Source organism: Hyla sarda, chromosome 3 (assembly GCF_029499605.1).
Source record: "Hyla sarda isolate aHylSar1 chromosome 3, aHylSar1.hap1, whole genome shotgun sequence".
Taxonomy (NCBI): Eukaryota; Metazoa; Chordata; class Amphibia; order Anura; family Hylidae; genus Hyla; species Hyla sarda.
The window spans coordinates 392320801-392333787 of record NC_079191.1 but is presented as its reverse complement, the minus strand read 5'-3'; the positions used below and the strand labels follow the sequence as shown (position 1 = coordinate 392333787).

General features: G+C 43.1%; 1 protein-coding gene across 8 annotated transcripts in view; it reads left to right on the top strand.

Moving 5' to 3' along the window:
- The window catches only part of EHBP1 (EH domain binding protein 1), a 430856-nt gene that overhangs the window by 33292 nt on the left and 384577 nt on the right, over positions 1-12987 (top strand). The window lies entirely within an intron of this gene.

The window sequence follows — 12987 nt, the reverse complement described above, 5'->3', positions numbered from 1 at the left end:
TATGTTGGTAGTACATGTTGGCATTCATAGTCTCGTCAATGAACTTTAGCTTCCCAGTGCCCGCAGCACTCATGCAGCCCCAGATCATTACACTCCCACCACCATGCTTGACTGTAGGCAAGACACACTTGTCTTTGTACTCCTCCCCTGACACTAAACCAAATAAGATTATCTTGGTCTCATCAGACCACAGGACATGGTTCCTGTAATCCATGTTCTTAGTCTGTTTGTCTTCAGCAAACTGTCTGTGGGCTTTCTTATGCTTTATCTTTAGAAAAGGCTTCTTTTGGGATGACCAATATGATGCAGTGTGCGGCGTATGTTCTGATCGCTAGCAGACAGACCCCCCTCCCCCACCCCTGTATGGTCTTTCCCACTGTGCTACAGCTCAGTTTTAGGCTCTTGGCAATCTTCTTATGGCCTAGGCCAGCTTTATGTAGAGCAACTATTTTTTTTTTCTTCTTTTTTTCAGAACCATAGAGAGTTCTTTGCCAGTGGCTGCCATGTTGACCAGTATTAGCAAGTGTGAGAGCGATAACTCGTTTACACCTGAGACCTTGTAACACTGAGTCACATGACATCGGGGAGGGAAAATTGCTTATTGGGCCAATTTGAATTTATCTCCAAGGAAACTGGAGAAATACTACAAGATAAGTATTTTTTTGTTTCTTTCCTCATAAACTACTGATATAGAGGAGCAGCGTACATTGAATTCAAGTAATCTCTCTAGATAGTCCATGGTTTTCAGGACGGAGGCAATACAGTCATGGCCGTAAATGTTGGCCCCCCTGAAATTTTTCTAGAAAATAAAGTATTTTTTACAGAAAAGGATTGCAGTAGGGCTGGGTGGTATGACCAAATATGTGTATCACGGTATTTTTGTAACTTATGGCGGTTCCACGGTATATAACAGTATCCCCCCGCCCCCCCAAAATTATCAGCCCAGCGCTGCGCTGTCCCCATCGGGGAAAATACTCACATATCACCCGCAAGCGCTGCCCTCCTCTTCCTCCTGTTTATTGCGGCCGCCGGCGCGGACACTCTATACTGTGCGCTATCCCTATGCCTGGGCTGCAAATGGTAAACAAAATGAACTTTAACGCACGTTCCTACGTCGGCCTTACGCTCAAAGCAATATCAGAAAAAGGATTCAGCAGTCCAAGGGTACCGTAAAACCTGAAGCTTTACTTAATTCATATAAAAATCTGAATGAACATGAAGACAGGAACACAGAGAACTTTTACATGTTTCTTGGCAAACCACCTAATCATACGTGTCATTTATGATGAAGTTATTTGCCACGAAATGCGTCGAGGACTGTATGTTCATTTGGACTTTTATATGGAATAAGTAAAGCTTCAAGTTTTACAGTACCCTTGGACTGCTGGATCCTTTTTATTAAATTATGAAGCAAATGTTTATGCATTTTTAGAGGCATTTTGCTGTAAATCTACTTGAATTGAAGGGGCTGGACAGGATAAGAAAATCATTGCTGCTGGGTTGTGTGTGGCATTACAGCTCATCCCTGTTTACTTTAAAACTTCACAAACCGGGGAAAGCTTGTTTCCGAGACCTTCTTAAAGTGTACCTGTCGTGATCTTAATAAATTTTATAATACTTCCAGTTCACTGCCCCCTTCATGATAAACCACCCCCTGCCTTTAATTTTATTATTTTTAGTTTTCTTCCTTGATATTGCTCATTGTATTTTCTGCTCAGTCTTAGTTCACAGACTGGGAAGGGGTGTTCCCCAGCAGGGGTGACCTCATCTGAAGCCATATGGGGGAGAACTTCCTCCCTCACTCTGCTACACACAGCCCAGAGCAGTTCAGTGTGTGAGATAAGCTATGATTGGCTAAGGCTGCACACACCCATTTCCTGTTTTTGGACTTCTGCCAGGCCAGCAGGAGTCCAAAGTCTGTGCCAAAGATGGGGGGGAAATGTGCTCTGGACAAGAAGGGACACAAATAAAACATTAAAAAAACTTCATTTTTTTAAAACAAAGTACATTAGAAGGATTTTTTTATTTACCATAAGGAGTGCAATAGCAAAAAAATAGTTTCAATGACAGTGCCCATTTAAGTGAGAGGTTTTTCTAATGGACTCACCCAAAACTCACCAGACTCTTGTACGTGTATGGGTATGGTGGGCTGTATAAGCTTACACATGTCTATGTTTTACAGATGTCAGAGTATGTGTCAGCCTTGTTCTGAGGGAAATGTAAGCTCGTGTCGCCGCTTCCTCCTCCGCAAGCCACCGCCAGTCAGCGGAATAATTATTCCCGACACATCTTTCTACCTCATAAATATTTTAGATCTCGACGGAAAATATTCTGTTTTCAGACTTACAGTGATTGTGTCTTCGATTTTGACGGGGAAATCAGCCTAGTATATGTATTTTTATTATATTGCTTGTGTACAGAGTATATCTTACCACTGGAACCCCCCAGCAATGCCAAAAGCAGGTAGGAGGGTACTGTGCCGATTGTGACCCAGAGCTGTATCCGAAGGCAACAAAGCCACATGCATACAGCAGGGCCTGTATGCCAATTAGAGATGAGCGGACTTACAGTAAATTCGATTCGTCACAAACTTCTCGGCTCGGCAGTTGACTTATCCTGCGTAAATTAGTTCAGCCTTCAGGTGCTCCGGTGGGCTGGAAAAGGTGGATACAGTACTAGGAAAGAGTCTCCTAGGACTGTATCCACCTTTTCCAGCCCACCGGAGCACCTGAAAGCTGAACTAATTTATGCAGGAAAAGCCATCAACTGCCTAGCCGAGAAGTTTGTGACGAATCGAATTTACTGTAAGTTCGCTCATCTCTAATGCCAATGTATAGAGGCCATACAGGCTCTATCAGGTACAATATGTGGATATATACGTCTCCATAGAAGCATTGCATCTGGAACAATAGTCTGCAAACTATATGGATCTCCGGATGTTGCAAAACTACAACTCCCAGCATGCCCGGACAGCCGTTGGCTGTCCGGGCGTGCTGGGAGTTGTAGTTTTGCAACATCTGGAGGTCCAGAGTTTGGAGACCACTGATCTAGGAGACATTGATCAGGCATTTAAAAAAAGTGAACTTGGTTTTCGTTCACTTTAGATTAATTGGCCAAATTGGCGTCCGTGCACCAAATTTATCAAATTGCGCATGGACGTTGATGAATGGCCGCTAAACTGCTCTGTTTAAATGTCGCAGAGCAGTAGTGGGGCGTGCAACATTTGTATTAAAAGTCGCACAGACCTTAAAGGGCTACTCCGGTGGAAAACTTTTTTTTTTATTTTTTTTTATTTATTTATTTTTTAAAATCAACTGGTGCCAGAAAGTTTAAACAGATTTGTAATTGACTTCTATAAAAAGTTTACCCTTCCAGTAATTTTTAGCAGCTGTATGCTACAGAGGAAATTCTTTTCTTTTTTGAATTTCTTTTTTGTCTTGTCCACAGTGCTCTCTGCTGACACCTGATGCCCGGATCAGGAACTGTCCAGAGCAGGAGAAAATTCCCATTGCAAACCTATGTTGCTCTGGACAGTTTCTGACACGGACAGAGGTGTCAGCAGAGACCACTGTGGATAAGACAAAAGAAATTAAAAAAAGAAAATAAGGGTAGAATTGCCCTGTGCTTGCCCTACAGCTAATATAGGGCAGGGTTGAATTGTCCTGTGCTTGCCCTACAGCTAATATAGGGCAGGGTTGAATTGCCATGTGCTTGCCCTACAGCTAATATAGGGCAAGGTTGAATTGTCCTGTGTTTGCCCTACAGCTAATATAGGGCAGGATTGAATTGTCCTGTGCTTGCCCTACAGCTAATATAGGGCAGGATTGAATTGTCCTGTGCTTGCCCTACAGCTAATATAGGGCAGGGTTGAATTGCCATGTGCTTGCCCTACAGCTAATATAGGGCAGGATTGAATTGTCCTGTGCTTGCCCTACAGCTAATATAGGGCAGGATTGAATTGTCCTGTGCTTGCCCTACAGCTAATATAGGGCAAGGTTGAATTGTCCTTTGCTTGCCTTACAGCTAATATAGGGCAAGGTTGAATTGCCCTGTGCTTGCCCTACAGCTAATATAGGGCAGGGTTGAATTGCCCTGTGCTTGCCCTACAGCTAATATAGAGCAGGGTTGAATTGTCCTGTGCTTGCCCTACAGCTAATATAGAGCAGGGTTGAATTGTCCTGTGCTTGCCCTACAGCTAATATAGAGCAGGGTTGAATTGTCCTGTGCTTGCCCTACAGCTAATATAGAGCAGGGTTGAATTGTCCTGTGCTTGCCCTACAGCTAATATAGAGCAGGGTTGAATTGTCCTGTGCTTGCCCTACAGCTAATATAGAGCAGGGTTGAATTGTCCTTTGCTTGCCCTACAGCTAATATAGAGCAGGGTTGAATTGTCCTGTGCTTGCCCTACAGCTAATATAGGGCAAGGTTGAATTGTCCTGTGCTTGTCCTACAGCTAATATAGAGCAGGGTTGAATTGTCCTGTGCTTGCCCTACAGCTAATATAGAGCAGGGTTGAATTGTCCTGTGCTTGCCCTACAGCTAATATAGGGCAAGGTTGAATTGTCCTGTGCTTGTCCTACAGCTAATATAGAGCAGGGTTGAATTGTCCTGTGCTTGCCCTACAGCTAATATAGGGCAGGGTTGAATTGTCCTGTTATTGCCCTACAGCTAATATAGGGCAGGATTGAATTGCCCTGTGATTTCTTCTAGATATGGTCCGGACAACTTTTTTTGCGACTTTTCCTGTGACGAATTTCGACGAATAAAGCTGTCTAAATTGATTGATAAATTCCCCTCACTGGCTCTATATGTGAAATCGGACAGACAAAAAAACAAGGTATGGGAGACACAGTAGAGGCTCTTGCACGGGAATAGGAGACGTACTGTATTAAGGGCTCCATACAAAGGAAACCTGATAATCTTATTACTGGTCAAGCGGGGAGGAGAGACTGATCATGATTAATGGCCAAAGCGTCTGTCAGGCATAAAGTCATGTGCAGGGTGTCTATATGGCAGCATATAGAGGGTCTTTGGTTACACAAAATGTTATGAATCCATAGATTTTTTTTTTTACATATTCCATGAATCTATGAAAAAAGATATTCATATATACATATTAATTGGAAAAATTATTAGTATGGAAATACACCGATTTTTATGTTTTCACAGTGTATACCTATGATCCTGTGTGAGGCTGTCCTTGTGCTCTTATGCTGAGTGTAACTTTAGAAACAGTTCAAGTCTTGTCTTGAGACAGGAGATGGACCAGCTCGCTGAGGGATCAGTTTACATGCTGCCCATAGAAGTCTGTGGAAAGAAGAGTGGGTTGTGGGGGTGGCTGCCGAGAGCCTGAAAAAGACAGAGCGAGCCTAAAGGGACTTAAGGTGAGAATTCGATCTCACCCCCCAGGCTCTCAATCCCAGCTTAGACTGCTAAGTACTGCTGTATATCGCCCTGTACTGTTATTTAGCCAATTTGTCTCTTTGCAGTCAGTGATTTGCAGTCAGTTTCCTATTTTTGCAGGGAGTGTCTTACCTGTGTGGAGGTTGGCCATAATTTAGTTTTGTGTAACAGGTTAATTATTAATCTTATAACATGATAATGGTAGGTTATGCAGCTGTAGGAAACCTAGACTTCCTCTATCCAGACATATTAGTTTGTCCACCTTCAATTTTTTTATTTTTTATTACTACAATGCATCTAAATTGGAAACTGAAGCAACTTATAAAATGGGCTTAACCTCTGTCTTCCTCTTAGACCCCCTTCCCCCCCAATTCTCCCACTTACAGACCACTCTCTTCCCACCTTACAGGCTCAAGCCCCTTTTAGACACGCCACAGTCCAGGCGGAAGTTCTACCAGCAGAGAGAGCTATGTGCAGCACGTGTGTCTCTCACTTACACCAAGCCCCCCGTTCCGTCGACACTACATCCCTCCCAGTTACAGCGTGACAGTAGCATTGCTAAGTAAGAATGCCACTGTTTGGCGCAGCTTGTGGAAGAGCGGGAGGCGGGCCCTTCTCGCTGACCGAGCATGAATAATCGGACCGATTTATCAGCCTCTGCATCCACTTCTCACAAAGGGGCATGTCCAGGGTAAACACTGAGTCCGCCCTCACCATGCTTTTACTTCCTCCCTGAGTCTGCTGTTCTTTGTTTGGTCTATTCATCCAATCACTGCAGGCTGCTCTATAACCCCTTCCTCTCTGTTTTCATGTTGCAGCCTGAAAAAAAAAGGCTGAAAACGCTTCTCTTCTACATTGATGCTGCTTAAAAAATTTAATTACAGAGTATTTTTTTTTAATTTTAACAATTTCTGTTGCAAAAAAACAAAGGTTCTTACAGCCGCATCAGTAAAAAAAAACGTATTTAAAAATGGCTTTGACTATTCCAATTCAAAACGTTAAAAAATGTAACTGGTCATTAGAGGTAGATTCGAAAAGAAAACAAATACAAGCAACAAACGCATTAGACGTTTACCCATCACCATTTACCCTCCCTGTCCCTTTCGCTCATTGATTTCTTGGTTTAGTGTCTCTAAGTTACATCCTCGTCTGCAGTAACAGAAGGACGAGACGTTGACCGATCGGTCTTGTCTTGATACGTAGACGTCTCTGAGGAGAAATAAACACGGTATCGGAACAGACGATTGTGGGTAAATATTTAGAGCCCCTAATGATTTCCCTGCCATATCGGGTGTCCAGTCGCGCTGTCCCCGTTCTCCCGATGGTGTTCCATGCCGGTGATTTGTCATCTGTGTCTGTCTTCCTGCGCACATGCCTTCAGTCAGGAAGGGGTGTGATTCGTGAAGATTTTTTGGCCCGCAGCCCACCGGGTCATACAGAGAGTGAGGAAACAGGTGAAGAAATTTCAGGGCCGCAGCCAAAAAACATCTTTGTCATACTGAAGATCCTGTTGTTACGCAGCTTTGATCTATCCAGATGTTATTTAGCAAACTTTCCTACACTTATATAACTTCTGGTTATAGTCACTATGAAAAAATATTATACATTTTTTTGGGTTCTTTCTCCAAAAAATTAAAATGTCTCTAAGCGGTCCATTTAGGGGACCAGTGTTTCCTCAACCAGGGAGCCTCCAGCTGTTGCAAAACTACAATTTCCAGCATGCCCGGACAGCCTTTGGCTGTCCGGGCATGCTGGAAGTTGTAGTTTTACAATAGCTGGAGGCACTATGGTTGGGGGAAACTCTGCCATAGACCCACATTGACCTAAAAATCTATATAGTTATGCAGAGTAATTTTCTCTTCTTTCTACTGCTCTATTAGTGTCAGTCTTCACTTCTGGAATTGTATTTGGTTGCAAAACTAAAATTCAGCAGTCGGGACATTCTGGGAGTTGTAGTTTTGCAACACCTGGGGCACTCTGGTTGGGAAACATTGCCATAGACCCACGTTGACCTAGACATCTAAAAAAACAAAGCGAACACTTAAACAACACAATGTAACTCCAAGTCAATGACACTTCTGTGAAATCACACTGTCCACTCAGGAAGCAACACTGATTGACAATCAATTTCACATGCTGTTGTGCAAATGGATCAGACAACAGGTAGAAATTATAGGCAATTAGCAAGACGCCCAAAATAAAGGAGTGGTTCTGCAGGTAGTGACCACCGACCACTTCTCAGTTCCTTCATGACTGATGTTTTGGTCACTTGAATGCTGGCGGTGCTTTCACTCTAGTGGTAGCATGAGATGGAGTCTACAACCCACACAAGTGGCTCAGGTAGTGCAGCTCATCCAGGATGGCACATCAATGCGAGCTGTGGCAAAAAGGTTTGCTGTGTCTGTCAGCGTAGTGTCTAGAGGATGGAGGCGCTACCAGGAGACAGGCCAGTACATCAGGAGACGTGGAGGAGGCCGTAGGAGGCAACAACCCAGCAGCAGGACCGCTACCTCCACCTTTGTGCAAAGAGGAGCAGGAGGATCACTGCCAGAGCCCTACAAAATGACCTCCAGCAGGCCACAAATGTGCATGTGTCCACTCAAACGTTCAGAAACAGGCTCCATGAGGGTGGTATGAGGGCCCGACGTCCACATATGGGGGTTGTGCTTACAGCCCAACACCGTGCAGGACGTTTGACATTTTCCAGAGAACACCAAGATTGGCAAATTCGTCACTGGCACCCTGTGCTCTTCACAGTTGAAAGCAGGTTCACGCTGAGCACATGTGACAGAGTCTGGAGACGCCGTGGAGAATGTTCTGCTGCTGGCAACATCCTCTAGCATGGCCGGTTTTCCGGTGGGTCAGTAATGGTGTGGGGTGGCATTTCTTTGGGAGGGCCGCACAGCCCTCCATGTGCTTGCCAGAGGTAGCCTGACTGCCATTAGGTACTGAGATGAGATTCTCAGACCCCTTGTGAGACCATATGCTGGTGCGGTTGGCCTGTAGTGTGGTTTTCCACTTTGATTTGGCGTGTGACCTTGCGGTGTCCCAGTACCGCATTTCATACAGTACTTATCTATTTATGGGTCCCCATAGCCAGAGTCCCTAGGACGCAGGGATCCCTGTAATCTAGTCTACCCCTAATCGCCTCTATCTTAACATATAAATAGTAATTTATGCATAGACAATATAAATAGTATAGTATAAATGTAAATAAATGGTTATTTACTTGTTTCCATGGTGTTGCAGGGCCTTCTGGTCATGTGATGCGTTCCAAGCCTCACTCTGGATGCGTTCCAGGCCTCACTTTGGTATCTTTAGCCTCGTTTTGGTTTTATAATGTATATAGATCCTGTGACATAAGCAATCCCATCACACCATGTAAGGTGAATGGCAGACGTTCGGACCAATCAGATTCGCCACGCCCCCTGCCCATAAAAGGGAGCGGCGGCCATGTTTCTCTCTCTTACCTCGTGGGCTGTCAAGCAAGCAAGACCTGTACAGCAGTAATCACAGTGAGTTAGGCCCGAGCCTTGTGGCAACGGCTGAACGATTATAATTATAGAGTGTATCAGCTCCCAAACACTCTGCAGCATCTCCGGACCTAATACCTCCCCTAAATCCGAACGGATCTGCAAATCTCTTCCTAAATTAAGAGACTTATTGTCTAGCTCAAGGTCCGCAACTACTGCCAGTCACTAAGTAACCAAAAGACTGTTTGTATGAGACTGTGACTGTACCGTGAATATTGCAAGTACTTTAGTAAACGTTATTCAAGTTCAAATCTCCTTGTGGACCTTCAGTTATTTTATGCACCTATCGTTACTGGGAAGGGCGGCGATAGGCCGGAACACTGATTCAGCATACCAGCCCTCAGCCTGGCGTCACGAACTTTTCTAGGGTTAACATTAACCCCTTATATACCTATACCATACCACCGCTACCATACACCCCCCAAGGGCTACCACAACTCCATATCCAGACCTCCATGGGTTGATAAATTTGATTTCCATTGATAATTTTTGTGTGATTTTGTTGTCAGCACATTCAACTATGTAAAGACGAAAATATTTCATATGATTAGTTCATTCATTCAGATTTAGGATGTTTTATCTTAGTGTTCCCTTTATTTTTTTTGAGCAGTGTAGTTATGCAGAGTAAGGGTGCATTCACACCACGTTTTTGCAATACAGTTCCCGTATACATTTTCAATGTTAAAACCATATGCTTTGACTCTCCATTGAAAACTGTATGCCAAACGATGCATCCGGTTGAATCCGTTTTGCGTCTTGTACGGTTTTGTCTGTTTTTTTTCCCCCGTACCCAAACCAGTAGTCTACCACGGTTTTTGGTCCGGGTAAAAAACCGTATTAAACCGTATATGTTATTTTAACATGTGAGTCAATGGGAACCGTACAGAACCGTATGTGTGTACAGTTCCGTCCGGTTTTCACCATACGGTTTTTGACTTTGCACAGTTTTTTTTCTTTGAATTTCAATCAAACAAGTGAAACTTTATTCATAATGGAGTGAAAAGTTAAAAACGTATACTGTTTTTTCTGAAAAAACGGATGCAGCCGGATATCATTTTTCAAACCGTGTACGGGTTAAAATTTGCACACACATTTTGATACAGTTTAGTCCGGTTTTGAGGAATCCGTTTTTCATCAAAAACCTGATATGGGAACTGTATTGCAAAAACGTGGTGTGAATGCACCCAAATATTATCTTCTTTCTACTGCTCCATTTGTGTCAGTCTTCACTTCTGGAATTATATTCGGCCACCAGGAACATTTTTGTGAGATATGCACTTCAAGGATCAACTCATTCTTGATACTCTGCTGCAATGTTAAGAATTATAGTAGGCTTGCTAAAAATAAAAATTATATATACCGACCCGAATATAAGCCGAGGCCCCTAATTTTACCCCAAAATCCCAGGAAAATGTATTGACTCGACTATAAGCCTAGGGTGGGAAATACATAATCCCCCCCCCCCCCCCATGTAATCATCCAGACCCCCGTCATCATCCCCCCCCCCTTCATCATCACCGACTGTCAATCCCTTCATCAGTGGTTTTCAACCTGCGGACCTCCAGAAGTTTCAAAACTACAACTCCCAGCATGCCCGGACAGCTATCGGCTGTCCAGGCATGCTGGGAGTTGTAGTTTTGAAACCTCTGGAGGTCCGCAGGTTGAAGACCACTATGCCGCCTTCGTCATCATCCAGACCCCCTTTTTGTTTTGTACTCGCCTCCCCTCGGCGGGAAGTTAGGGTGAGCTGGTCCGGGCCATTTATGCTGCAGGGACCGTCCGGTGGGGAGGATTACTCGTTCCGGGCTGTCCATCTTCATAAGGGGGGGCCTCTGCCCGCCGAGGGGAGGTGAGTACAAAACAAAAGGGGGGACTGGATGATGACGAAGGCCGCAGTGGTCTTCAACCTGCGGACCTCCAGAGGTTTCAAAACTACAACACCCAGCATGCCTGGACAGCCGATGGCTGTCTGGGCATGCTGGGAGTGGTAGTTTTGAAACATCTGGAGGTCTGCAGGTTGAAGACCACTGATGAAGGGATTGACAGGTGGAGAGTTCACTCAAGTATAAGCCGAGGGGGGCGTTTTCAGCACGAAAAATCGTGCTGAAAAACTCGGCTTATATACCGTTATATACGGTACTAGCTAATATAAAGGATATATCATGTAAAATATTATAAATAAATAAAAATATATCAATAATATATTCTGAACATGTCATAAAACGCATATTTCTAGAAACTGCAAATCTCTCTCAGAGGTGGACATCAGTGCCCCCCATGCAAGAACTCTTCCCCCCCTCCCCCCACCTACCCACACACAAAAATGTTACTGGTAAATATATAACTCACGGCACAAAGAAAGAAAAAGAAATTATAATGAAAAAAGAAAAAAAAACGGTGCTCCTAGATTCAATGCGCCCTGGCACACGGTGTTTTCTTGTACAAAGGCTTCAGACTTTAATGTATTTTTCTACCAATATTTACCAAGTTACTTTGTGTAGTGATAGTACAAGTGATTGTTTGGTTAATAACTTCAACCTTTGTACTTGTAAACTTTTTTGGCAGATCTGGTACGATATCTTAGGGTACATCTAGGCTGTGTTTAATGTGTATCCTCTGCAGATATCTAAAGCTGACACTTTATACGTCTATGTATAAATCTTAATCCTTCCAGTACTTATCGGCTGCTGTATGCTCCATAGGAAGTTGTGTAGTTCTTTTCAGTCTGAGCACAGTGCTCTCTGCACCATCAGCAATCTGTGTCATCTGTAAAGGTGGGGATCAGAGATAACACCATCATTTCTGTCCTTCTTCTTACCCCTTTAGATAGTACAGACAAATGTGGCACCTTAGGGGTGTGACAAAATGGACACCTGTTAAGCTGAAAAGCGCAACATACTAATATACTGCAGTACAGAAGCTTTCCAGTGTATTATATGAACGTTCACAAACTGGCATGGTCTTGTTCTTTTGTTGGGATCATAAAAAATGACAAAAATAAGTAAGATTTTAACATTTAAAAAAAAAAAAGAAAGTGTAACCAATAAAAAGGACACCTAGTTAGCATTGCTGTGTTTCCCATACTAGGAAACAAATGCATTAATTATTCTATAAATTGCTGGTTTTGGGCTACATTGGCTTCTACAGCTTAGACTAAATTCATAAGTTCACACTGGTGTTATGGTGTTATGTTATCTTTTTTGGCCTTTTTTGCTGAATGAACCCGGAAGGGGTCGGAGCACAGCTGACACCACCAGGTCCTGATGGATCCCGTTGACTTTAATGGGGTTCTTCAGGATTCTGTTATTTTACCAAAGTTAAAGGGGTACTCGGGTGAAAAACTTTATTTATTTTTATTTATCAACTGGTGCCAGAAAGTTAAGCAGATTTGTAAATTACTTCTATTAAAACATAATCCTTCCTGTACTTATTAGCTGCTGAATACTACAGAGGAAATTCTATTCCGTTTGAAACACTGAGCTGTCTGCTGACATCATGAGCGCGGTGCTCTCTGCTGACATCTCTGTCCATTTTAGGAATTGTCCAGAGTAGGAGAAAATCCCCATAGAAAACATATGCTGCTCTGGAAAGTTCCTGAAATGGACAGAGATGTCAGCAGTGAGCACTGTGGTCATGATGTCAGCAGAGAGCTCTGTGTTTCAAAAAAATAATAATTTCCGCTGTAGCATTCAGCAGCTAATAAGTACAGGAAGGATTAAGATTTTTTAATAGAAATAATTTAGAAATCTGTTTAACTTTCTGGCACCAGTTGATTTAAAAAAAAAAATAATAATTTGCACCGGAGAACCCCTTTAAGAAAAAAAAATAGGACATCCCGAATTATCTCCTGTTGTTCTGATGGACTGACCAATGGAGGTCTATTTACCAGAGCAATACAGCTCTGTTAACAGAGAAAAAGAGAAATGGTGACCTGCAGAATAAGGGTAATGTTCTTTTATATTACATGGTGAGTGGTGGAAAATGTTAATGTAATTGTTAATAATAATAATAATAATTAAAAAAATATTGCTATCCCACCACCACCACCATT